Raw genomic sequence first — 26365 nt, forward strand, 5'->3', positions numbered from 1 at the left:
ATCAGGCAAAATGACTCCAGTAAGCTGACAATTCTCCCCCTCATTAGGGACTTTGGGAACAAAAACAAACCATGGGCCTGAGAGAGCAAAAGAAAGCCTAGGTGCTTACCTAATGGATCTCATGCAGAGCTGGATACTGAGGTGGGCTTGCAACAGCAGGAGTTCAGGAAATGCTGTATCTGGTGCACAAGGGACAGGCTGAAGATAGTTTGAGACTTTTAAATATTTCCACTAAGCTGAAGATATTTTTGTGTTTTGTTTTTCTCCTCAGTCAGAGTCTAGTACAATGAGGAGATAGGATATTATAATTTGAATACATTAAATTTGTATTTTATCAAAGACCAACATGAATCATCCTTGCTTCATCATTTAGTACATTTTTTTCAGCAGTTTGAAAAAAAGTATTTTGCTCATTTCTTTCTGAAAGACTACTGACTCCTGAGGCGGTGGGGTGAAGGCCATGCGGCTGTCCCCGCGGGTGCCTAACCTCCCAAAGCACCGCGCGGCTCCTGCTCGCCTCTCCGTGGAGTCCGGAGAGCTGGAATGGGCAGAGTTGCTCTGCAAGGCCGGCGGCAGCCTGGGATATGGGACCGGCGAAGGGGCGGTCCCTGTGCTTCTGGGCGTGGAGTCTCTGTGGCGCAATCGGTTAGCGCGTTCGGCTGTTAACCGAAAGGTTGGTGGTTCGAGCCCACCCAGGGACGGCTGCCCTCACTTTTAACCCACTTGCTAAATCAGTCAAATACCTTCATTTCTGACACCATCAGAGCCCCCCTTCCCCTGCATCCCCAATTGGGCACCAAATGTTAGGGAAAGAGGCACAGAATAGAGAGGAGTCAGCCAGACCCAATTTGTTCAGAGAAAAGAAATCCCAGAGGTCGCTTGGTCGACCAGCTGCCTGCAAATACAGGATGGAACACGTAGAGGAAGGCCCTGACCCCCAGGGGCTGGACCTTTTGAAGGAGGACTGGGGTTGGGGGTGGGGGTAGGGAACAGCAGGTAAAGGGGACTCAAGGAACTGGGCGAGGCTTTGGGAACCTGGAAAAGAATGCAGGGTGGAATATGAAGGCAATACGGTGTGAGAACCAATGGAGGTGCCAGGGCAAGAAATACATACCAAAGTTTCTCTCTTTTGGGCAGTTAGGGAGAATGGCTGAGCCTTTATGTCCTTGTTCCATCAGTTGCGCCATGTGGCCACCTGGTTCCAGCCATGGCGGCGGGGGGTGGGGCGAGGAGGTGGGGGCTAGCGCCTAGGATGCTGTCCGGGTATAGATCACACCATAGATAAGATTGCGCCATTTTACTTACAGACTGTAGGGCATTGCGGAAAGTTCAGAGTTGCCCTCTATGCACTAAACGTCAACCCTTTGAAAGTCACCCACTAAGCTCCTCAGATGCAACTTCCCCGAGGGATTTTGTCAGACTCGTGCGGTCTTGTGTCTGCCTTTTCGGAATGGAGCAGGCGCAGCAATGAACTAAGGCCCGGTGAGGTGAGGAGAGGGCCGTGAGGAGATGGCAGTGTCCCGCCCCGCGTGTGAGACTTGCCCGGTCCTCTCTGCTGGGACAGCATAGCTTCGTCTTGGTGGAATTCGACTGAAAACCGTCTTTCTAGCACCAAGTGGGGCTAAAACAAACGACAAAACGCGGTAAGCGTGGCTGATGGGCAGTCTCCGGGACGCTCTCGCTGGGTGCACACCTATGGCTGCTTTGTGCCACCACCTAAGGTCCCTAGGCACGACCGCGAGGCTGGAAGCAGGCTAAGGGAAGGGCGCGGCCCTCGGGGACCCTGAGGGGCGGCGCCCATGCAGATGAGGCCGCGCGGGGGCTGCTGCTCCGGCACCGGCTGCTGATCCACGCGCGAGTCCCACGCTGTGGAAATCCTCCTGGCCTGTTGCGGGACACTCGCTGGGATCTGCGGATCTGCGCAAGGAGAGCCTGAGGAGGAGAGGAAGTCACCGCGTGTGTACACAGCGAGTTGTGCGCCGCTGTGCTGGGGTGGAAGGGACGGTGGTCATACTCATTTAGCAGGAGACACACCACGATGAGCCAGGTGGTTCTTCCAGAGCAAGGCTTGGCCGTTGTACTGTGGCTGTACTGATTATGTGGCTGTCTGGGGACTGTGTGCGTGCTCTCCCCTGTTTCTTTTTCTAGTAAATGGTAGATATTTCAAGCTTTTTCAAGTGGCATCAAAAGTTTTCAAAGAACCACCTAGAATACTTTGCTTGTTCTACAATAGTTGTCCTACAATAGTTTCTCTCAGGTTCAGTCCAGTTTATTCATGCTCCTTGTTACCCCCCATTAGCCCCAAACAAAGCATGCACTGAGTTCTGTGGAATGATTTCCTATCTTCTCATGCTTCTTGAATGCCCTGTCGTGTGGCAGCACAGTTTCTGCTCCCTGTCAGTGATTCCTGCCCTGAGCTCCCCCACCTGGCCACACCAGTAGTCTCAGTGTCTACTTCAACACACCCGTTACTGCATATGCTGGTGGAAGGCATTTCTTACTGGTGGCCCAGGGGAGAGCACCTGCAGGAGAGTTGCAAGGGTTCTTTTCCTCAGCTTAGTAGAGAAATAAAAAGCCAAGAAACAGTTGGCAGAGAGCCAGAAACTTTTATTCGAAAAGAAACTTGTATTTGATTGGCAAGTGACAGAGAAGGCGTCTGGTCCGAGAGCAGAGCAGCAGAGTGCTTGAACTGGGCACTACTGGCTTTGAGGACATGTCCCAAGTTTTAAGCCGTTACTGCCTGTTCATTAGGTTATCCTATTGGGGGCGCCCATGGGACAGGGCTTTCACATACTGTATGTTGACTGGCTTGGGGCTCATGAAGATAGTGGGGGTCTCCTGGAGACAGCCAGTCTCTTTACGGGCTCAGTCCCCTCCTCTGCTAGCTCTGGGTGGAAGACTGTAACTATCTTGAAGGTGTGATTTAAAAAGCCAAGGGTCACACAAGATAGCCAGGATCTCCTTAGAGCCAGTCTGACTCTCCCCAGGGGATCAGTGCCTTCCTCTGCCAGTTCTGGGTGAAAGAGTGCACCCACCCTGGAGGTGTGATTTAAAGCCCCAGGATCACACATGCAGGCGCTGATACGGGCCGGAAGTGGGATGGGCGAAGGGCGCTGCCTGAAAAACGCAGAGGGGACAACGTCCATGCAGCTGGGGACAGCGGGTCAGCTGCTCAGTCTCCGGGTGAGGAAGCACACCCGAGTCCCGTGCGAGAAAAAGGTCACATCACAGCCTCTTTCAGGAAACTCGCTGGGATCTGTGGATCAGCCCAAGGAGAGCCCAGGAAGCGGGAGGAACTCACTGTGTGTGTGTACAGCGAGTTGTGTGAGGCTGTGCTGGGACAGAAGGGGCGGAATTCATACTTACCTGGCAGGGGAGACACCATGATCACGCAGGTGGTTCTGTTAGGTAGGAAGTCACATATGAGCTATGTGTGTGTGACCAAGGCCTAAAGAGTTGACATGTAGGTCCAGCATATGCATCTCAAAGTCATCCCAATAACCTGCCAGGGGCAGCCCAGTATTTGCATCCTGCCCTGCTCCCTCTACCCAGTAACCTGCCAGGTGGGGGTCCCCGCCCCTTCTGCCTGATCACCTTCCAGGTGCAGCCCAGTATGTGCACTTCAAACATCCTAGGGATCTTCCAGAGTGTCCTGCCCATCCTTCCTCTAAGCAGGGCAATGGCAGCCAGGCTTCCTGCTGTTTCTGAGAACTTCAGAAGCAAAACTCAGATAGGAACTTTTCGCATTTACATCCAAAAGTCCTTTGTTCCAGGAAGAGCAGAGGCAGCAAGGCAAGGCCCATCCCCTTCAGAGCCCCTGGCCTCAACCCTCTGCCTAGCAGCTGAGCCACCCGCCTGGCCTGCCCAGGTGTACTCTCTCCACTCAACCATGTAACCTCACTCTCCCCCAGTCTGAGGGACTGACTGGGCACTCTCTCTCAGGGTCTGTCTGGAGAGGTGCCCATCCATTCTTACTTTGGCCCTGTCCTAATAAACCTTGCTGTTTTGCTTTCCGCTTACTCTCTGTCTCACGCCTGATTTCTTGCTTGGGCCCAGACAAGAACCCTGCCAATCTCTGGTAACAGTGCTCCCAGGGCGAGGCTCGTCCATTTCACTGCGGCAGTGCTAACCCCTGCGACTTCCCCATATGGGGGAAACTCGACTGCAGAATGTGTGGTAGTGGGGACTGTGTGCTCGCTCTCCCCTGATTTTTCTCCAGTTCAAAGAGTAGATGCTCCTCAGGCTTATCAAAGCAGGTGTAATGCATGGAGAAGGATCGGGTCTCCGCGCGGCGCCCGCATGGGTGGGGGAGGGAGGGACGGGACGGGCACAGCTGTCACTCAGCTCTTGGAGGGCGCGCTGGTGGTTCTGCTGCTGGGCGCGGGGTGGGCGGGGCGCCTGCGGTGGCGTCCCGGACGGGGCGGGGCTATGTAGATAGAGCAACGCAACGCAGGGGCTGCTGGTCCGGGACCTGCTGTAGATTCACGACCGCTTTCCCGTGCTGTGGGAGAAAGCACGGGACCGCTGGCGGCACATACGTGCGCTGTGCGTGCGTGAGGACGAAGAGGGCCCGGGGCGGGGGAGGTTGAGGGGCGCAAAGTGAGCGCGTGTGAGAGTGCGAGGCGTGTGAGGCTGTGCTGGGGTGGAGGGTTTGGTCCTCATACTTACCTGGCAGGGGAGACACCATGATCAGGCAGGTGGTTTTCCCAGAGCGAGGCTCTCTCATTGCTCTGCGGGAGTGCTGACCCCTGCGATTTCCCCACATGCGGGAAACTAGACTGCAGAATTTGTGGTAGTGGGGCACTGCGTTCGCGCTCTGCCCTGGCTGTGCTTCGTTGAACAGTAGGTGGTTATTACCCTGTCGTCGGTGAGCAAGTACTTGCATCTTTCTATTTCCAACTTTGATGGGTTCCACAACCCTACTTACTGCATCTACACTGATAATTTTCTTGCAGTCTCATTCACTGTTACATTTCTTCCTCCTTGGATCTACTCCCTCTGGACTCATAGAGCCACCACTCACACTTTCTCTCCACATAAACTGGCACAAGCTTGCGGTTCTACTCATTGTATTTCCACTTTCTCATACCTCACTATGTTCTTTGTACTTTTCCCTCTAGGGCTTGCTGCAATTTGCATCTCATTTGCAGCCCAGAGCCATGATCCCTGGTGGTGCCAGGTCCTGAAGAGGAGCAGTAGGCCCCTCTAAGACAATTATTCAAGGGACATCCTTACAGGTTTTACAGGAAAATGCAAATAAACCGCCTCAAACGAGGAAAGAAGGGCTGCTTCTCATGTAACAGGAAGCTCAGTGCTGGTTAGGGTTTCAAAATCTACAGCCTCACCACATTCTCTTCCTATGATCCCATAGGAACATCCCATAGGAGCCACTGCCTCCTGCTTTTGTATACACTTTCAAGACAGTGAGCCTCAACCGATCCAGAAACCACAACTACTTTTTATGGATTGGCCTCCTACCCCAAAACTTACCCTGCTTAATATAACCTATCTCATCTCTTATCTGTAACCACTGTAAGTTCAATATAAGCAATTTATAGGTTTTCCTTCTCTAAATTTTTTTTTTTTTTACAAAAATGGTTCTTAGTCCAGTGGACTTATTTCCTACGATCATCCTTATTCCTGGGGGCTGGGGAATTTGTCCAAGGACCCAGTGCTTTTCTTGCTAAGGCTCAAAGAATCCTTGGTCTCAAGTGTTTTGGTCTAACAGTATCACTACAAATATGCTAAAAGTAGAACAATAGCACCATCTCATAAAGACTTAAATCAGTGTACTTTAGCAAACTGGATCTTTGCTACCATAGTGCTTTCTTGTGTACACACACACAGAGACAAACACACACACACACACTGCTCCTTCCTACTCACATATCAGATCAGGCATTTGCACTGACCTGATTATTCAGCCACACACACACACACACACACACACACACAAAAGACATGACTTGAGCCATCTTGTAGTCCTCAATTTCCTGTCCCATTTCCTCCCTAGCTTTCTACTTCTCCTCCTCAGATTCTTATTTATTCTTGTCCTCCTGGAGGGTGTCCTCTTTCAAGTCTGTGGCCTTGTCTATCAGGGCACAGGGGAAAAACTAAGAATTGTGCTAATATGGACAGTATTACTGCTGATTGAAATCAACTCAAATAATTGAACTGATCGTCTCTCTCAGGGTGTGTTGTGGTAAACTCCTTAAAAAGTTCATCTTGAACATTTAGTTTTCCTCCAAAGAGAAATCTGAAGTGACAACTTCCAGAGGATGTAGAGTAAGCTCAAAACTGAAGCTCTGGCATTCACCAGGGATGAGGTGAAATAGCAGTAAAAGTTGCTGGGAGCCAGCTTCTAAGTGTGTAAAACAACCAAAGGGAAGTGATGTCTCTGTTGAGTTTGCAGATGGAGTTTACAAAAGCTGACTTGCTTCCTTTCTTTCATTTTTAGAGATTTATTTATTTATTTGAAAGTCAGCATTACAAAAGGAGAGGGATCTTCCATCCACTGGTTCACTCCCTAATGGCGACAACAGCCAGGGCTGGGCCAAGCCAAAGCCAGGAGCCAGAAGCCAGGAGCTTTTTCCAGGTCTCCCATGGGTTCACAGGGGCCAAAGCACTGGGTCATCTTGTGCTGTTTTTCCCAGGCCATTAGCAGAGAGTGGAGCAGCCAGGATGGGTCAGGCACCCTTATGGGATGCCAACATTGCAGACAGCGGTTTTATCAGTTAAGCCACAACTCATTCTTGAGAGAGACAAGGAACAGTTACAGGAGGGCAGTTGGCCTGCCAGTCTAAACTTGAAATCATTTAATTACAAGGTGTTCCCATGATCCCAAAAATGTGTACTGTGACACGATTTCCTTGTCATGTCCCCAGTGTCTGAAGTCTCCCCAGGTTTACAGATGTAAAGGAGTTTGGAAGAGCAGAGGATAAAAAGATATAAGCCAAGGTTCTAGCAAGTTTCAGAGCATGGCAAGAAGACTTCTTGGTGCAAGGTGTCCGGCGCATAACAAATCTTCCCAGGCAGATGAATCAATTAATTCACAGGCTTTTATGGGGTTCCAATCCCGGGCAAGGTTCCCTGGTCCCAACAGAGCAACAGACTGGGGGCCAGAGAAGTCGCACATCAGAGATTGGGAGGGCTCCTTTCATAGATTCAGGGCATGGGGGTTAAAGGTTGAGGCAGGTCTGATCCTCATTGGTTGACCTTTAGGCACCCTCAGGGACCTTGACAAGGACTCCCCCCACCCCCGGAAGTACAGGTAGGAACATTCCATTCCGGGAAGTATAGGCCTTCCTTCCATGTGGATCCCAAAGCTACCATCCCGACCTTTTGATGATAGGAAAGGGGGCGACGAATAGTCTCTCTGGCTACTTCCTGCTGACTGGGGACATCGTCTACAGGGGCCTGCTGGGGGGTATCTTGGGGCTCCGCAGGGACAGGCATGTATGTATGGAGAAGCATCTGGTTGAGCGCCTGGTTGCTGAAGGCCTTGGTTCATTCCATTATCAGCTGCTGTAAACACTTAAACAGACACTTCAGTATACAAGTCAAGGTGAGAATACCAGCCAATGATACTGAGAGTGGCATTAACAAAGTAATGAGAGGATTTCATAAAGGAGAGGAAATGAGGGGAGGGTGTCTCTGGACCCTTGTGAGGATTGTTTGATGGGCGTGGTTAAATCTGATCCCAGCCGAGATCGGGAGAAAGGCCACTCAACTTTTGCAGGTAGAGGGGTTTGTCTGTAGAGAAATTCTGAATAATCATATGACATTAAGTGGAGGAGAGGACCATCAGTACACACAGGTTGGGAGTAGAGCCATTGATGTTAGAGTAGAGGTTATGATTACAAAGGAATGAGATCCAAGTGGGATAGACAGGGTCTAGAACAAAGGACAGAGTCATTATTAGAGGGCTCAAGAAAGGTGCTGTCTAAGCCACAACTCAGTTTGCTGATTGAGAGGCAAATAGAACCTGACAGAAGGGGCTTGATAATAATCTGGTGGGCTTTAGGCCCTATAAGTTAAGAGGCCCGGATCTGTCTGTCTCTTCATTGGGTTACATCCTAAGGGAGGTGTGAAGCTCCTTGGGGAAGGCACCCTGTTGACTTCCATTACCTACCTGGCCTGGGAGGAGAGCTGGCCAAGTGAAGGCAGGTGGCATCTCTAACAGGAAACTTACAGTTCTGCCTGCAATGTTGCTGACCCTACTTGGAGTCTCTTCTCAGAGTGGTGGTCACCTTGGAAGCTGGGCTGAGTGAAGCACTTTTCAGCTTAGAGCCAATAAGATCTGTGGCTCGGACCTGAAGTCCTTCGACTCCAGGGCAAGTCCATTTCCAGTGATCCAACTCTTGGCTGGCAGAGCTGCCAGGGCTCTTCCTAAGCTGACTTCTGCTGAGGCCCAGGCTTACCACATTGAAAGCCACAGCAGTGGACTGGCCTGTTGGGACTCCTAGAGGGCAGATCACTGTACAGAACAGCTATTCATAGGCCTGCCACCTATCTTTCCATTTCTGATGCCTGGCTTTCTTTCCCTCCTGGTTTTTGTTAAAGCAGACCAGAGGATGCAAGTCCAGGGGCTGCTCAAGTCCCATCTCTAATCTAAAAATCAAATTGTGCACCTTGGAGAGTCCTTCAGAATAGAATTAGTTTCCTGCCCTATTCTTTCTTCAAAATAACTCTTTCCATTTAACCTTCCTTACCAAATGCACACTTCTGTACTTGTGATGTTTTCCATCTGCCAATTTCCTTGATCTACATTTCTAAATAACCTGTTAAAAATGTCAGATTAAGATGAAGGTAACACATCAAATTTCAGACCTGAGTTTCTCCAAGCAATGTTGAACTGATTTCAAAGACAGTTTATAAACTGACCCAAACTTTTTTTATAGAATATAACATGCTGAGTATACAAAAGTTTACATTTAGACACATTTATCTCATTTGCCTTTATCCAATTTAAATTAGCAGTTACACCTAAATGACTTAAGATGCTGATATTAAATATTGCTATCTGAATTCAATTAAAGTTAAAATTACATTCATCTAAAACAAGTACTAATTACCTGTTTTTGTTTCATTGAGTACTGATCACCCGGAAACCTGTTAAAATAAATTCAAAAGAAGTTTAGCAAGTTATAAAGCGATATTTTCAAAGGTAGTGTTCTTCCTAGATTCAAAGAGAAATTCCTTCAAGCTCAGTGTCTTTTTACAGTTACAGTTGCATTTTTCCTAAGAACACCTTAGGCCCATGGTGTCATATTCAGTTGGCCACGTGGGGCTTAGGCACTTGACCTAAAACCCAGCAGACCAAAGGGGTGGGGTGAAGGAGGGAAAAAAGAGGGAGAAGGAGAGTGTGAGAGAGACAAGAGAGGAGAAGAGCTAGTGAGGAAAGAGAGAGATGAGAGGAGAGAGTGAGCAGGAGAGAAGAGAAAGGAGACCAGAGGAGGAGGCTAGAGAGCCATCTGGGGAGTGAACCAGCGGATGGAAGACTTTCTATCTCTCTCTGTCTCTCTACCTCTCTCTGTAACTCTGCCTTTCAAAAGATTTATTTTTATTTATTTTGAAAGGCAGAGTTACAGAGAGGCAGAGGCAGAGAGAGGGTTCACTCCCCAGATGGCCCCAATGGCCGGAGCTGCACCAAGCTGAAGCCAAGAGCCTCCTTTAGGTCTCCCATGTGGGTGTAGAGGCCCAAGCACTTGGACCATCTTCTACTGCTTTCCCAGGCCATAGCAGATAATGGGATTGGAAGTGGAGCAGCCAGGACTTGAACCAGTGCCCATATGGGATACTAGCACTGTAGGCAGCGACTTTACCAGCTATGCCACAGCACTGCCCCCCCCCCACACCTTTAAACATGTGAACTCAGAAATTGGTGGCATAACCCTATGGGAATCAAAGCCTTCTTTTGAATCTTTTCAGGTAGATTCCCTGCATTGTTGGATTTTGCTGCCATCCCACCAATGATCACATCCTCTTTGCCAGTATCATCTAAAGCAGATAACAAAAAGCCCTAGTGGCTAGAGTGTTGGTAGACATTAAAAATATATTTTTATTTGCACTGGAAATGAAAAGTGAAATTTGTCCTCAAAGTTATATTCTTATATGGTCAGAATTGGATTCTTAGGCAGTTTTGGTGTGCTCAAAGTCCATTTCAAACTCTTGCTTGGTTCAGTAAACTTAGATCTATTCCATGAGGTTTTTTTTTTTTTTAGTCCAAGGATGCAACTTGTATTTCTCATAATTCTTGCATCATCAAGCACAACCCTTCAGTAAAGAGTACATAGAAGTCTGTGAGAAAAAATAGATTGTAAATTTCAAATTGGGAAATGTGGGGTGCCAAAGCCAAGAGTGGGGCCTCCAAGGGACCCTAAGCCGGGACCCATCCAGAGCTGCAAGCTCCTTGCCTGAGGAATCAGGGATGCTTCCCGGGACTTTGTTTTTTTTTGTTTTTTTGTTTTGTTTTGTTTTGTTTTTGAGTTTGGAAATGCTGTTGACCTTTGTAGATTAGAAAGTGTTGATAGTTGAAGATGGCAGATGTCAGGTTTTCTGAAGGCAAATCCTAAAGCCCTCTCTCTGCATGGTTTCCATAGTGAAATGGTTATCATGTTCCCCTCACACGTGAAAGGTCCCCGGTTCAAAACCAGGCAGAAACAAAGGAGCGGCGTTTTTGTGGGACCTGTCAGGCATTTTATCCTGGTCTGGGAACAACAAACCGAAAACCAGCCGATCCTGTAGCACAGGTGCTGGTGTTACTTACTTGATGTCTATCACCTTCAGTTTGGTTCACTGGACCCCAAGTCACCAGGATGAGGGCATTTGGATGTGGGGCCTGGGAGAGGTAATTAGACTTAGAAGAGGAATAAGACGGTGGTCTGCAAGCCAGGAAGAGTGCCCTGCCAAGGAACTGAATCAGCTGGCACTTTGCTAGTGGCAGCCCACATTAAAATAGCTCACTAAGGGATTCAATGACAGGACTCTGCAAAGTTCATCATCTCCTTAGTTTCTTAGGTCAAGTAGTTCGTTGTCCTTAAATGTGAGTGCTGGCAAGAGATACTAGAATGATGAGCAAGTGGGAAGCAAGAGGCAGATAAGGTGCTAATGACTTAACTGATGAAAACAGGGATACTACACGGATTCAGGCTGCAGTTGTGTCCAGATTTCAGATGTGGACGGTTCACACAGGGTCCAGTGTGGAAGTGGATGGCATGGAATAGACTGGCTGAAGGGAAGGCAATTTTTCATCTGCTTTTATTAGTGGAAGTAAGAGATGATAGGTGGAAAGTAGTTGCAAAAAGTGGCAGTAAGCTTGTATTCAATAAACTTATGCCCTTTTTACATTAAACTGGAAGCAATTTACGTTGTGAGAATGAGAAAGTGCATCCAAAGAGTACAGCAAGATTTGTATTGGGAGTAAGCAAATTCAAGCCCTCAGGTGATACCCTGCTCTTCAGGAGGTGCTGTTCTTGGGTCTGATCATAGAGTATTGCCGTGCAGAGTGATGTCGTGATGCTGACAGGGAACTGTCTGCTGTGTTGAGCATTAGCATTTGACGTGATGCAGAGATTTAGCAGAGACTCTAAGATGCATGCAACATTGACCTGAGAATTGAGGGTTGAGAGTAGGAAGTGCAGGTTTGTGAGAATAAATATAGATGTTGTTGGCATATAGAGGTGGTATTTGAAGGTGTATTGGCCAGACCTGGTGTGTGTCTTGGGTGATGGACAGAGGACAAATAAAACCAAGGCTATGCAAGCTCAAAGTGAAGGTTGATTCCCTTGCTGAGCCCTAAGTTCTGACCCAGCGTGGACCTTGCATGGCCTCTCAGTGAGAGAAGCACGATCCCCTGTCACGGCTCCTGTCCTCCAAAGCCGTCAGGACTCCCAGACCTGACTTGGGGAACAACAACTCTCCAGGTTCTTCTCCTCATCTTCCTTTCCCCAGGGAGAACTGGGTACAGAACTCTCAACTATTTGAACTTCATCAAAAGACCAATATGTTAACATTTCAACCATCAACATTTCTTTAAAATAAAAGATCTCTGCGACTGAGATCCCAGTAGAAGGAATGGGCCATCAAAGAAGGAGGTACCTTTCTCTAAAGGGAGGAGAGAACTTCCACTTTGACTATGACCTTGTCTAAATAAGATCAAAGTCAGCGACCTCAAGAGGCTTCCATAGCCTTGGAAACTCATGACTAGAGCCTAGGGAGATTTCTGACGCCATAAGCAAGAGTGTCAAGTTGTTAAGTCAACAACAGGAGTCACTGTGTACGTACTCCTCATGTGGGATCTCTGTCCTTAATGTGTTGTCCAATGTGAATTGATGCTACAACTAGTACTCAAACAGTATTTTACACGTTATGTTCTGTGTGGGTGCAAACTGATGAAATCTCTATTTAATATATACTAAATCGATCTTCTGAATATAAAGATAATTGAAAATGAATCTTGATGTGAATGGAATGGGAGAGGGAGCGGGAGATGGGAGGGGTGCGGGTGGAAGCGAAGTTATGGTGGGGGGGGAGAGCCATTGTAATCCATAAACTGTACCTTGGAAATTTATATTTACTAAATAAAAGTTTAAAAAAAAATCCACGTCCTTACATAGCTGATAAATTAAAGCATACTAATTGAGGAAATTGGAAATTGGAAATCAACATTGACCTCAAGAGTTGTTGCTCTTTTTATATCACACATCCCTGTACATGCTTTAAACATCATATAAAATAGACACCATGTTTTTATCATAAGATTGGTTATTACTTTTAGAAAAAAAAAAAAACATACATCCTACAAAGTACAATTCCATGAACCAAAATTGACTTCTTCATTTCTCTATGTTGATTCTGTCCTTTGGTTTCCTTTCTTTTGCATCTGCTGCTGCTACTTTCTCCTCTGATCAGAACTTTACTTACCTACCCCTACCAGTTAGGTCACCTTCTAAGAACCACTAAAGCAACACTTTGAGGTTGGCCGTTGAAGACAGCAGTAGAAACAAGCAACCTGAATGAATTTCTGATGTTTCACTGTGGCGATCTGTCATAGAGTTGGAAAGAACCTTTTTTGAGTTGCTTCAGGTAAAGTTAGACATTTTGATATTGATAGTTTTGTGAAAGTCTTCTATTAAAATACTTCTGTGTGGGTGCGTTTGTTAGCTTTGACTCAACACTACAATAAACCTCTTTTGCAACAATGGCTGTTTTTGGGGATACTCTCAGGAGTGACCACTTTGAATACAGCAGTGGTAGGTGCATTGGTGGTTCAGTGGTAGAATTCTCGCCTCCCACGCGGGAGACCTGGGTTCGATTCCCGGCCAATGCAGGTATGTCTTTTGCATTTTTGGGATCTTTACACTTCTCTGCAAAATTGCACTGAATAGGCTGGTGCTAGGACCCTTGTCTAGGCGATCCTGAACTGATGACAAGAGCCCATGAAGCAGCAACACAATTTTAGTGATATCTCAAAGTTACTACACTCAATAAGAGCGTAGGAGAGTTTTTGCAGTTTGGAATGTTGGTTCTTGGAGCCACTGCCACTACCACCTAGGCTCCTGGACGGTCCCTGAAAACTTCAAGAACACCCAGGTCCTTGATCACAGAGTGCACCTTGGGCTGAGCGCTGAGCCGCCTCTCTGTGGCAGGAGAGGAGCCTCGGAGCCGGGGGGCGCACCCGAGGGCCTGGGGCACAGACACCGTGAACCAGATTTCTTGGCCTGGGCCGCCATCTCTGCCTCCGTAAGTTCAATGCTGTTCTGAGAATGGGTCCAGGTCCCCCGCAGTGTGTGTGTCAACAGGTGTTGGCCTGAAAATTACATCTTTAATAAAAGAAAACAAAGTGTTTATCTTTAAACAACAGTCAAATGTTGAGGAAGAACATGTAGACCTCCTGACCGAAGATAAGCGACCTAAAATTTCCTTTCTCTTCCCTGAAAGAACCTCAATCCCCTGTAGCCTGAGAGCTGAGACTGGGGGAAACCACACATCCTGAGAAGAGGGGCTGAGTAACAAAGCAAACTGAATTGCCAACTGGTGAGGCCAAGGCAACTTAGGCTGGCTGACAAGGTCACAGCAGAAGGTGTCTCAGCAAGGCGTGAGAATGACAGCTGTGGTCCTCTTGGTGGTTTTAGATTTGATGGGAACTACACTCTGCATAAGAAAGCCAGAGCTTCCTGGTGGTTCTGCTAAGGATTGCTGCATTTCTAATTTTAAGTGCAATAAAGAAAATAAAGAGTTACAGAGAGAACTACAAAAGAGGGGATACATTTTAAAAAGGGCCTGCTTTGAACTTGGGGCTTCTGGTAAACATTAGATTAGGCAGGTACTATTCTAGCTTGTGTAGCCAGTTTCTGCATAGCTGGACAGCACTCCAGGCCTTGGCTTGTGTGGGCAGCCCATTGTCTCGCACCTGTCTGTGATTGTAACCCATGCTCTAAATATGCCCCCGGAAAATCAAAGAAACTGTAACTAGATGTAGACATAGAATCTAGAGGCACCATAAAATACAAGGTCAATGGTTCTAAGGAAATTGACAACAGACTTGCTATTGTAAGAAGAAAGAATCACATGTGATTTATGCTATGAAGATAAGTCTGGTACCTGAAAGCTAGAGCCATGCCTTCAGCCTTGCTGTGAGTGTGTCTCTCATTTCTTCCTGTGCCAACGCCTCTCACACCTTCAGGAAATGCTGGACTGGCTGGAGCTGGACTCTGGCACCCAACTTGCACGGTGTCCACTGTTAAGTGAGGGAGTCGATAGAGAAGGGCTGGAATCATGGGAAGTGAAAGCGGCACATGTGAGAAAAGCCAGGTGAAGACGCAGGCATCAAAGCTCTAAATTTTGCTGTGTTCTCCTTGCCAGTAAAGGAGCCTTTCAACACGCATTGGAGGAGATTCACTCAACTCTGCCTGGGGAGCCTTCAGTGCTCTGCTCTGAGGCAATGGCCTCAGAACAGAATATGGAGTCCTCATGGACTCACCCACACTTGTCTTCTAAACCCCTAAGGAGGTGCAGTATATTCCAAAAGAGCTACGTGACTCTTCCAATTTACAAAGACAGAAACACATGAGATACATGTGGAAATTGATATTAAGGGTATAGGATTATAGTGAAGGAGTCGTAACATTGGATGGATGGACTTTCAGAATGCCTTACTCACAGTGTGGTGACGATGGCGTGGCTTCTGGTCAAGGAACTCACTCTGTAGCAAATGAGTTGCAGCCGTGGGCCTAGGCTCATGGAATTCATTGATTTCACCACATTCTCTCACATCCTGAAGCCTCTGGTCTGATTAGAACAGTGGAATGACCTCTTGAAGCCTCAGTTACCATGCCAGCTATGTGGGACAAGGTTCTCCAGGCAACCATTCACCAGGCGGTGCTGTTTCTCCCATAGCCAGGATTCACAGGTCCAGGGACCAAGGAGTGGAAATGGAAGCAGCACCACTCATTATTACTGCTAGTAATACATCAGCAAAATTTGGCTTTCTCTACCTTTGCCTTCACATTCTTCTGGTCTGGAAGTCTTAGTTCAGAAGGGAGGAATGTACCCATCAACAGACAATGATTCTATCGAACATTAAGACTGCCACTCAGCCACTTTGGGCGTCTCATGCCTCTGAATCCACAAGCAAAAAAGGAAGCTACCGTGCTGGCTAGGTTGGTGGACCCTGATTGCCAAGGGCAAGTTGAACTGCTTCTCCATCCATGGAGGCAGGCAAGGAAGAGTTATGTCTAAGCACAGGAGATCCCTTGGACATCTCTTAGACATCTCTTAGAGCAACCGTGTCCTGAGATAAGTCAGTGGAAAACCAAACCAGCTCAATTCAGACAGGATTGTTAATGATCCAGATACTTCAGGAATGAAGGTTCATGTACCCCCACCCCGCCCCCACCCACACACACCAGGTGAATAACAAAGACCAGCTGAGGTGCTTGCAGAGAGCAAAGGAACATGGAACTGAGTGAAAGAAGGCAGTTACAAATACCAGACTTGTATGAGACCAGTTGCAGAAACAAGCATGTAATAGTTACAAGTATTTCTTCCTTTCTCTCTCTCTCTCTCTCTCTCTCTCTCTCTCTCTCTCTCTGTCTCACTTCCTCTCTCTCCCTGTTAGTCTCTCTTGCTCATCTCCTTACTCCTACCACATAAGATGTATCAACTTAACAATAGCATTGAAGTTACAGGATGCTAATGGGAAGAATAGCCTCTTGGTTTGTGGATCGTGATAGTTTTCTTATGTTAGGCACAAGTGAAAAGGGGCCATGGTCTTTATGTGGAGCATGCTTAGAGAGATGTTTCTGAATGGCAAGTTGACAAAGATTGCGCTAAGATTGTACTATCTGGTGGACAAGACACCCAGGTTAGGAGGTTGTTGTCTTCTTTTCAGTAACATATTTGTAACAATGACCACAAACGCACTAACCCTCCTTTTACAAGTAAAGCTTGACTAGTCCCTGGGTGGGCTCGAAGCACCAACCTTCTTTGACGCCTTAACAGGCGAACACGCTAACCGATTGCGCCACAGAGACACGGGAAGTATCATGTTTCCGGTTTCAGAATACACTAGGCATTCACTGAAAGCCTAGGTTTGGCCTCCTCGCTGCAAGATAACTGCAAACTCCAAGCTTCGGGAGTGTTTGGGACCCTGTCGCGTCTGTCCCGTTAGAAACCCTGACACCAGAAGGGCTGCCAAGTGGCCTTGGCCCCGCCTTACCCCTCGCCTGCTTCGGAAACAGCGCGCCAGGGACGCCCGAGTCCGCCACCGAGTCCGCGGGAGCCGTGCTGGGGCCCACGGGGTCAGAGCGCGCCCGTGGGCTCCGTGCCGGCGCTTCCCACTCCGCGCTCCGCCCGGCTGCCCTCGGCGGAGTCCGTGAGGTCGGTGCGACTGGTGCGGGTGAGTGACCGCGCCAAAAGCAGACGCTGGAAAAGGAGCCAAAGAAAGCAGAGGCGTCGCTGAGACAAGGAGACCTCCCAGGAGGCCTGCGGGGAAGCACCGGCCAGATCCCAGGCGTGGGAATCGTGACTGTGTGGAAAAAGCGGGAGGAAGAAGCGGAGACGCGCATGGGAGAGAAACGCTCAAGGATCTCTACAGGTCCAAGAAGGAGGCAGCGAAGAGCGTATTTCGTTTTATTTTTGAAGTCGCCAAATGATAGGCGGCACACTGGTTGCCAGCAAGCTTCTCCAGCCTGGAGGTCTGCAATTCGAGCCCGGGACACCGCGACGCCTACCAGCCGCAGCTAGCGAAGGGACCGGTGTCGCTTGGCTTGGACTCCTGCAGCCACTGGCGCGGAGGGAGGTCCCTGGCTCAAAGCGATCCGAAGAGGAGTAAACCTCACCGTGCACAAACCCGGAGCAGGTCGCGTCAAAGAAGGAAACTTAGACGTGCTCTTTGTCACAACTGGACGGGAAATACCCCCAACGGTGAACTGTTGCCTCTCAAGGACCACGCAGCAGGCGCTTCCACCAATGAAATAATGTGGCTGTAGCAGTTCTCCCGGGAGAGGCTTTTTTTTTTTTTTTTTTTTAGTGCGAAAGGTGCATAAGAGCTTTTTTTAAGAGAGAGAAATCTGGGTTCATACCGCGCACAAGGAACCAGCCACGTGGAGGAGCATCTAGCCCAGGAAGCCTGGAGGCTCAGGACTATAGCAAGCCCCCACCTGGGAAGAGGCCAGGGAAGAAGAGAAGGGGCCTGGAGAAACCGTGTCCCAGGCTTTTAACCCACTTCCAAAGGGGAGTGGTTAATTAACCTGATTGGCTGGTGGGCACCCAGGTGTGGCCAGGTAGGGGCATGAGGTCACACAGGGGCTTGGTGAAGGTATCAGGTAGGGCGTGAGGTCACACAGGGGCATGGCGAAGCCGTGGTCTTCCAGCTCACAGACCTAATGGATTTTAACCTATATGCCTGCCTACTTCATTCCCCCCTCAGGGACTCCATCCCTTTAATCCTAAGGGGAGTGGATGGACTTTGAATCATCTCTTCTGTAACTGCTTCCTGCTTATTGAGGGGCGTAGCACAGGCCCTGGCCTATCCAGGGTCTGGAAGTCTCTGTCTATCCTATCTAACAAATTTGCTTTGTGAGCTGGAGCAGTCTCAGTCATTGCCAAGGTCTGTGTCCCCTGCATGGTCAGTTACTCCCAGGAGTCGAGTTCTGAAACATAAGTTGTTAATTAGTATAAGCAAAACCAATTGTAGGTGGGTGCCCCTTTAGATGAAAACAACATAGCTTACAGATTCCCAGATAGTGGGTAGTGATAGGCTATCCTTATGTAGATTATACACGCATTTAGCTTGAGTATAGAGAATTGCAATAGAATAAAGCATTAGGTAGCTTTATCGTCAATAACAGTCCCCAGAGATAACTAAGAAAGGCAGGGACAGCATGTTTGCCTTAAGGAGACAAAGGCAAAAGTTTTACTTATCCCTTTTGCTTTGCAGTACTTAAGGCTTCTGGTTGGCTTCTAGGAACAGTCAGTCATGTCATTCACATTCACCTGTGGAGACTTAAGAGGTAGAAGTTTAATGCTAATTTCATGGAGGTAGTCCTGCTCAACAGCACCTGGTAAGGTCCCTGTCATGTACGCTGAAACGGATCTGAAGAGGATCTGAAGAATGGCTTGCTCAGGAATTCCTAATGTTGCAGTTTTTGTCACAAACTCCTTGATTCCTTGGAACACCTTGGCGGCTCCCCTGTCCAGCACAGTGTCTGTTTCAGAGGCTTTTAAGCAAACACAAGGCTTAGAATCCAGATCCTGGAATCCATAGCAACTTTTGTAGCTACCCTTTTCAGTACAAAGTCTGCATCAGGGCCTCTTTAAAGCTATATATGAAAGCTTGGAATCTGAATTTTGGAATTCCAATTCCATAGAGTCCTGTCATCAGCAATTCCCAATACCGGAGCTTTAGTTAGAAACTCCTTAGTTCTCTGGAACAACTTTTGCAGCTACCCTTTTCCGTACGGAGACTGCATCAGGGCATCTTTAAAGCTACACGAGAAAGCTCGGGATCCAAATCTTGGAGTCCCAAGTCCACAGAATTTTGCCATTTTGAGAAATCTCCTCGGCTGTCTTTAAATATCTAACCCTATGTTAAAACATACGAGCTAGGAATTTCACAAGATTTTACATTTGAGGCACCTAATAAACTTTAAAGAAATACCTAAACACACAGGCAATGGAGTTTGACACTTAGACATAACTAGAACTTATGATGCATAATATCACAATAGAACAAAGCAAATCTTTGGGATCAAGTTTTACCATTAATGTTAATACTGTAGTTCTTTTGAGAACAGAGATCCTACATGGGCAGTTAGTACACAGTGACTCCTGTTGTTAATTTAACAATTAACACTCTTACATGTGACGTCAGTGATCACCTGAGGCCCTTGACATGAGCTGCCTAGGCCATGGAAGCCTTCTGAGTTCTGCAAACGCCATCAGTGTTCAGACAGGGCCATACGCAAAGTGGGAGTTCTCTCCTCCCTCCAGAGAAAAGTACATCCTTCTCTGATGGCCACTCTTATCCACTGGGGTCTCACCCAGGGAGATGGGAGAGCTATTTCAAATACCAGTCAGACTTCTTCTTCTTCTTCTTCTTCTTCTTCTTCTTCTTCTTCTTCTTCTTCTTCTTCTTCTTCTTCTTCTTCTGTTTTTTTTTTTTTACACGAAGCCAGATTGAGTTTAGAATGAACTGAATGAGTTTAGAATAAAATGAGTTGAATGAGTTTAAAATAAAAAGCCGTGGTCCAGACTGGCTTGTCTCCACTCCCTGTATCCTAGTTTTTATGGGAACAATAAATTATTGCACTGCAGTACACATTGTAAATTACTGCACTATGGTACAGCACTTTTAAAAAGAAGTGAGTATTGCGGTATGTTTAATTCTGATAAATGCAGTCAGCATCCAGGTCAAGTTATAGAAGATTACTATGATTCAAGAAAGGTGTGTGGAGCCCCTTTCCAAGCCATTCCTTCCCTCTCTCTCTCTTAGTTAATCACTATTCTGAGTCTTATCACCAGAGCTCACAATTGCCTTTTAAAATTCATGTCAATGATTGTACAAGGGTACTCAAAATATACTGGAAAATGGCAGTCAAAGATAAGTTTCCTTGGCTGTAACTTTTTTTTTTTTTTTTTTTGGAAATCCATTCAGATGAGCAGTCTTCACAAAGTTCACCAAAAAAAATCATATCATGAAAAAAAATGCTTGGATTTAAAATTTTTTTTCACCAAAGCAAATGTTTTAATTTCATTTTCCATGAAGTTTTTGAAGTCCCCTTGTGTACTTTTTTGTACCTGGCTTCCCCCCACCCCTGGGTAATTATGCCCATTATGTTCATGAGATATATCCAAGTTATGTGTATCATTTCTAAAATTTGGTCCCAAAGTTTCCTGAGCTTTTGATGGAAGAACAAGTAGGAAAGTCACTGAACCCCATATGGAATGCTGGACTTCCATGGCTGAAATAAATATCTTCCTAGGGATTTGTTTCTTGAACTCCAAATATTGCTCTGAATTAATTCAAAACTCACTTTTTAGTTAAGTTTTCTGCCAGCACCATGTATTCAAAGCAATGTAATTCGGTTTTCTATTCAGTGTAGATATGCATAGCATCTCTGTACTGTAATATATGTAGCTAGCCCATAATTGTAGGCATCTAACCCCCCCCCCAAGCTTGCAAAATGAGTGAGCAATAGTAAAATGGTTGTGTCCATGCAGGTATCATTATGAGATCAGAGCAATTATTTCTCCTGCTTTCCTTTATATCTTCAGAGATCTTGCTTTGGCTTCCACAGGAAGTGATGAGAAGCCAATGCTTCTTCTTCTGCTATACCATGGTCAGTGAGCATGCAGATAACTCTCTCCATAGTATTCCTTGCCAGATGTTTGCTGGGGCTCTGCCCAGACCATCTGTCCATGTGAGATGCATCACTGGAGCCAAAGGAACCTGCACCCGACAGGCTGACCTGGCCCCTAGCGCTATGGGCTCATAATTCCTTGGTTCTTCTGTTTCTCCCATGCGCAGAAACAGAGCTCTTGACTCCTGCATGCTGAACCTGGGTCCTGGACCAAGGCTTTAGTTCTTTCTTTTAATTTTTGCATCGTGATTTCTCCCACCAGGGGCATCGCTGGGGGTTTCTGAGTGTCATGTTTCAAGTGAACTTCTGGGGTGATCTCTGTTAGGTGGTGATTGACAGAGATGCATTCTCTGTTTGATGGTGTGTGACAGGAAAACTAGTCTGCGAGTGTCTACTGATTGTCCATTATCCTGGAGAGGCTGGCATTTCCTGGCATTTGAGCCTGCAGCAGTGCGGAGCTGTTCACATCTCATCTTGCCAGTGTGTGGTGAAGTTATTATGGGACTATAGCTGTCAAGCAACAGATTTCTTTTTTTTAAGATTTATTTATTTATTTGAAAGGCAGAGTTACAGAGACTGAGAGAGAGAGAGAGAGAGAGAGAGAGAGAGAGAGAAATCTTCCATCTGCTGATTTACCCCCCCAAATGACCTCAAGAGCTGGGGCTGTGCCAGGCTGAAGGCCAGGAGCTTCTTCCGAGTCTCCCACGTGGGTGCAGGGGCCCAATCACTTGGGCCATCCTCCACTGGCCACCCAAGCCCTTCCAAGCAGCACCATCTAAGACCAAGGCACTAAAGCTCTCCTGGGAGAGAAGGCAAAGCTCTGGCTGTGGTGAAGACAGCACACCAGTGAAGACAGCACCAAGAACTCCAGGGACAAAGCAGAAGAGAGGGTGGGCAAGGGGTTGGGTGCCACAGGACGCACTCAGCACACGCTGGATTTCCAGTTTTAAACTGTCGGCTGCCTGCACCTTCAGAGGGGGCGTGCAACCCTCACAGTGTCCTGAGGATCCTCTAGGCTAAGGGTGGGTTAATGTAAATATACACTTTCAACCGGGGTGCCTGAGGAATATTGACAGTATCAGCTTGGTTTGAGATCCAGATGCAGATTTAAATTCAGGTTCTCTCCACCAATCAGTGGGTTCTGCCGCTGTGCTCCCATAGGATGGGAAGACAAGCAGGCCCCTCCTCAGCTCCCCTCTGGAGCTCACAAACCAGAAAGCACTGGTTCAGTGTCAGCTTAGGCAGAGGACTGAGACCTATGGAGAAGATTCACTGTAAGAAACCTGAAGAGCCTACACTGTGGTGTGCGGCGCTGGCTTCCCCATCGGCTCCGGTTTTTGTCCCAGCTGCTTCCCTGGATAGTAGTGGAGGATGGCCAAGTCCTTGGGCCCCTGCACCCACCTGGGGATTTGGAAAAAGCTCCTGGCACCTGGCTGTGCATTGTCTCAGCTTCAGCTGTTGAGGCCATTTGGGGAGTGAACCAGCAGAAGGAAGACGTCTCTCTGTGTCTCCATCTTTCTCTAACTCTGTATTTCAAATAAATAAACAAAGAAATATTTAAAAGAAAAGAAGAGAAATATGTAGAGAGAGAAAGTGAGAAAGAAAGGAAAGAAAACCTGAAAGCATTTCCCTCTTGTAAACCTGGCCGGAGCGGGGTGACAATGGCCAGCACGGGAGAAGAGAAACGAGGTCTGGTTGATGTGAGCTGCGTGGACACGTGGACACGGCCGCTTCTCCTCCTCACTCTGCTCTTATTCTCCTGGCTTCAGGAAAAGAGTTCTGTTTCCGCCCGGTTTCGAACCGGGGACCTTTCGCGTGTGAGACGAACGTGATAACCACTACACTACGGAAACCAACCGCGGTAGCACCTGCTAAAATATTTCCCCGAAAGCCATGCAGATGAAGCCTGTGCCCTGGTATCTTCATGAGACAATGTGGTGCCTTTCTCGTCCCCTTCCCGCCGCCTTCGGTCACTTCCCCATCCACACAGGATAACAAAGCCCGCGTTTCCACGAACACGTTACGGTCCTGCGGAACAAAGGGGCCAGTGTCCGTTCTCCTGCGGGAGCAGCACGGGCGCCAGCCTCTGGGGATCCCGCACTCCCTGCGGCCCCGCACGCCTGCGCCACGCTGCGTCCCCGCACGTCCCCGAAGGAGCCGCTGGAGCTCCTCCTCCGGATGCCCCGGGAGCTGCCGGGTACCCGCCACAGTGCCTGCGCCCGGAGCAGGCCTGGCAGAGGCTGAAGCGGAGGACAGAGCCGACGAAGGCGCGCAAGGACAGCCCAGTGCCACTCCCAGGGGGCGCGAGGGACATGGGTCTGCTCGCCTTGGTCCGCGCCGCTTGCTTGAACTCCGTCACCAGGAGGAAGGAGCGGGTGACAGCAAGGCCCGTCCTCGAGCCACAGGAACACACGCGCTCCTGGCGGGTTAGATGTGGAATCGAGGAACGCCCCTGCGCCAGAGCCCTCGTGTTTGGGATTGTTCTGAGCGTGGGGAGGATGGGGACCGAGCTCCAGCTGAGATGGAAACACTCAGGGGCGGCAGGGTTTGGGGGACGGGCTCGTGGTGGTCTTTGTGGATCTCAAGGCCTTGCTTGGGAGAGATTCCCTCGGGCGTCTGTGTCCCTGCTTTGTGTGCGTTGTCGTCGGAGCTCGTAGCGGCTCAACTCAGCTCCCTGTACCCGGGGCGCCTTCGGGTCTTCCTCCCGCCGGCCACCCCCGGGTGCCCTGGCGCCTGTACACACCTCCCCGGAGACCCGCTGTCTGCTCCGCAAGGCTGCGTGGTTTCTGAGCTCAGCCGGGACGCCAGGCTGCCTGCGGGAAGGGGCTCCTGGTGCGTCCGGTGCGGTTCGCCCTTTGGCGGGAATCTGCAGGGGGCGGCCTCCCAGGGCTTCCCTGAAGGCGGGACGAGGCGCAGGTGTGGTAACATGGATTAGTTCTTCTCCGACGCGCGTGTCCAACGCAGCCGCTGCTGCTATGGAAACAGACCAGACAGTGCTTGCTGTGTGTCCCTGGTGGTCTAGTGGCTAGGATTCGGCGCTTTCACCGCCGCGGCCCGGGTTCGATTCCCGGTCAGGGAAGGGTCGTTTTATGCTCCCATACTCTTCCCAACTCTCCCTCTGGGCCTGTTGTTGTCATCTCCATTTCCCACCTGGCGCCTGTCACTTGACAAGTCCCACAAGCAACATACCCCACGCTACACAACTAGGTATGTGGCTTAAACTCCATCACTATAGTGCAGTAAAGAGTGAGCTTTGGAAAGTCAGCAGGAAAATTTAACAGGAATATGTCAAGATCAGGCTGACGCCCAGCATGGAAACTGTGGGGCTCTGCCTTATGTTTGTCGCTGATGGACGTCAGCATTCACTGAACCAGCACATGGAGATCACCATCTGCAGCACACTCTCATCCAAGGCCCCTCCCCCACCAAGGTGTGGGGGAAGTGTCTTCCTGGTGCTTACCTGAATCAGCCTGCTAGCCTAGAGGTCTGGTAAGCCTGGGGCTTCCTGTGTTTCAAAGATGTCCAGCTTTATGTTGGATTGCCAAAGACAAGTCAGTGGAAGGAAAAGTTCATCTTCAGAAAAAGAAATTCAAACAAGAATCAAGTTTTTGAAAATGCCTAGTGCAATCTGGGCACATGGTCTCAGTCTGTGGGCTGCACTGAAACCTTTAGGATGGAAATCGGGGCTCTTCAGAAGGACTTTCAACATCAGGAGTGAAGAGCAGCCTCTCAAGACGCTTTGCAAAGATTCTGTGACTGTTCCCTTGGGTTGTCTAGCAGTAAACCTGTGTGACCCTGCTCTCCGACAGACCCTACAGACCTGCCTCCTACATCACAATTTCTTGCCTGACCTATGTCAGTTGTCAGAGTGGGGGACCCAATGCAGTTTTCTGTGCAATCCCAGGGACTTAGTGACATTTGATTCTGGAATGATTGATGCCCCTGGACCGTCCAGGAGCCTAGGTGGTAGTGGCAGTGGCTCCAAGAACCAACATTCCAAACTGCAAAAACTCTCCTACGCTCTTATTGAGTGTAGTAACTTTGAGATCCCACTAAGATTGTGCTGCTGCTTCATGGGCTCTTGTCCTCAGTTCAGGATCGCCTAGACAAGGGTCCTAGCACCAGCCTATTCAGTACAATTTTGCAGAGAAGTGTAAAGATCCCAAAAATGCGAAAGACATACCTACATTGGCCAGGAATCGAACCCGGGTCTCCCGCGTGGGAGGCGAGAATTCTACCACTGAACCACCAATGCACCTACCAGTGCTGCATTCAAAGTGGTCACTCCTGAGAGTATCCCCAAAAACAGCCATTGTTGCAAAAGAGGTTTATTGTAGTGTTGAGGCAAAGCTAACAAACGCACCCACACAGAAGTATTTTAATAGAAGACTTTCACAAAACTATCAATATCAAAATGTCTAACTTTACCTGAAGCAACTCAAAAAAGGTTCTTTCCAACTCTATGACAGATCTCCATAGCGAAACATCAGAAATTCATTCAGGTTGCTTGTTTCTACTGCTGTCTCCAATGGCCAACCTCAAAGTGTTGCCTTAGTGGTTCTTAGAAGGTGACCTAACTGGTAAGGGTAGGTAAGTAAAGTTCTGATCAGAGGAGGAAGTAGCAGCAGCAGACGCAAAAGAAAGGAAACCAAAGGACAGAATCAACATAGAGAAATGAAGAAGACAATTTTGAGAGAGAGACAGAGAGAAAGGTCTTCCTCTGCCGTTGGTTCACCCTCCGGTGGCAGCTGAAGCCGGCCCACGGCGCTGATCCAATGGCAGGAGCCAGGTACTTCTCCTGGTCTCCCATGGGGTAGAGGGCCCAAGCACTTGGGCCATCCTCCACTGCAGTCCCTGGCCATAGCAGAGAGCTGGCCTGGAAGAGGGGCAACCGGGACAGAATCCGGCGCCCCAACCAGGACTAGAACCAGGAGGATTAGCCTAGTGAGGCGCGGTGCAGGCCCCATCCTGCATTCTTTTGCAGGTTCGCATAGCCTCACCCAGTTCCTTGAATCCCCTTTGCTTGCTGTTCACTACTCCCACCCCCAGCCCCAGTCTTTCTTCAAGGTCCGGCCCCTGGCGGTCGGGGCCTTCTGCCACGTGGTCCATCCTGTATATGCAGGCAGCTGGTCGACCAAGCGACCTCTGGGATTTCTTTTCTCTGAACAAATTGGGTCTGGCTGCCTCCTCTCACTTCTGTGCCTCTTTCCCTAACATTTGGTGCCTAGTTGGCGATGCAGGGGAAGGGGGCCTCTGATGGTGTCAGAAATGAGGGTATTTGACTGATTTAGCAGGTGGGTTAAAAGTGAAGGCAGCCGTCCCTGGGTGGGCTGGAACCACCAACCTTCCGGTTAACAGCCGAACGCGCTAACCGATTGCGCCACAGAGACTACAGATTCAGAAGTACAGGGATTGCCCCTTCCCCGGCCCGCGTGTCCCGGGCTGCCGCCGGCCTTGCAGAGCGACGCTGTTGCGCTCCAGCGCCCGGGACTCCACGGAGA

The 26365-nt window shown here is 48.7% G+C and overlaps 7 non-coding genes across 7 annotated transcripts; 4 read left to right on the top strand and 3 right to left on the bottom strand.

The window, feature by feature from the left end:
* The first annotated feature begins 627 nt into the window (after positions 1–627).
* On the top strand, positions 628–701 carry TRNAN-GUU (transfer RNA asparagine (anticodon GUU)). The gene has a single exon. It is a non-coding gene; the product is annotated as a tRNA-Asn (tRNA).
* A 3959-nt stretch (positions 702–4660) lies between these two features.
* On the top strand, positions 4661–4824 carry LOC127493881 (U1 spliceosomal RNA). The gene has a single exon (XR_007924418.3). It is a non-coding gene; the product is annotated as a U1 spliceosomal RNA (small nuclear RNA).
* An 8435-nt stretch (positions 4825–13259) lies between these two features.
* TRNAG-CCC (transfer RNA glycine (anticodon CCC)) lies at positions 13260–13330 on the top strand. Its single transcript has one exon. It is a non-coding gene; the product is annotated as a tRNA-Gly (tRNA).
* A 9314-nt stretch (positions 13331–22644) lies between these two features.
* On the bottom strand, positions 22645–22717 carry TRNAV-CAC (transfer RNA valine (anticodon CAC)). Its single transcript has one exon. It is a non-coding gene; the product is annotated as a tRNA-Val (tRNA).
* Positions 22718–23871: 1154 nt separating this feature from the next.
* TRNAE-UUC (transfer RNA glutamic acid (anticodon UUC)) lies at positions 23872–23943 on the top strand. The gene has a single exon. It is a non-coding gene; the product is annotated as a tRNA-Glu (tRNA).
* Positions 23944–25048: 1105 nt separating this feature from the next.
* On the bottom strand, positions 25049–25119 carry TRNAG-CCC (transfer RNA glycine (anticodon CCC)). The gene has a single exon. It is a non-coding gene; the product is annotated as a tRNA-Gly (tRNA).
* Positions 25120–26180: 1061 nt separating this feature from the next.
* Positions 26181–26254, bottom strand: TRNAN-GUU (transfer RNA asparagine (anticodon GUU)). Its single transcript has one exon. It is a non-coding gene; the product is annotated as a tRNA-Asn (tRNA).
* Positions 26255–26365: the final 111 nt, after the last annotated feature.

Source organism: Oryctolagus cuniculus, chromosome 7, assembly GCF_051225735.1.
Source record: "Oryctolagus cuniculus isolate XC-2025 breed Fujian yellow rabbit chromosome 7, ASM5122573v1, whole genome shotgun sequence".
In the NCBI taxonomy this organism is placed as follows: domain Eukaryota; kingdom Metazoa; phylum Chordata; class Mammalia; order Lagomorpha; family Leporidae; genus Oryctolagus; species Oryctolagus cuniculus.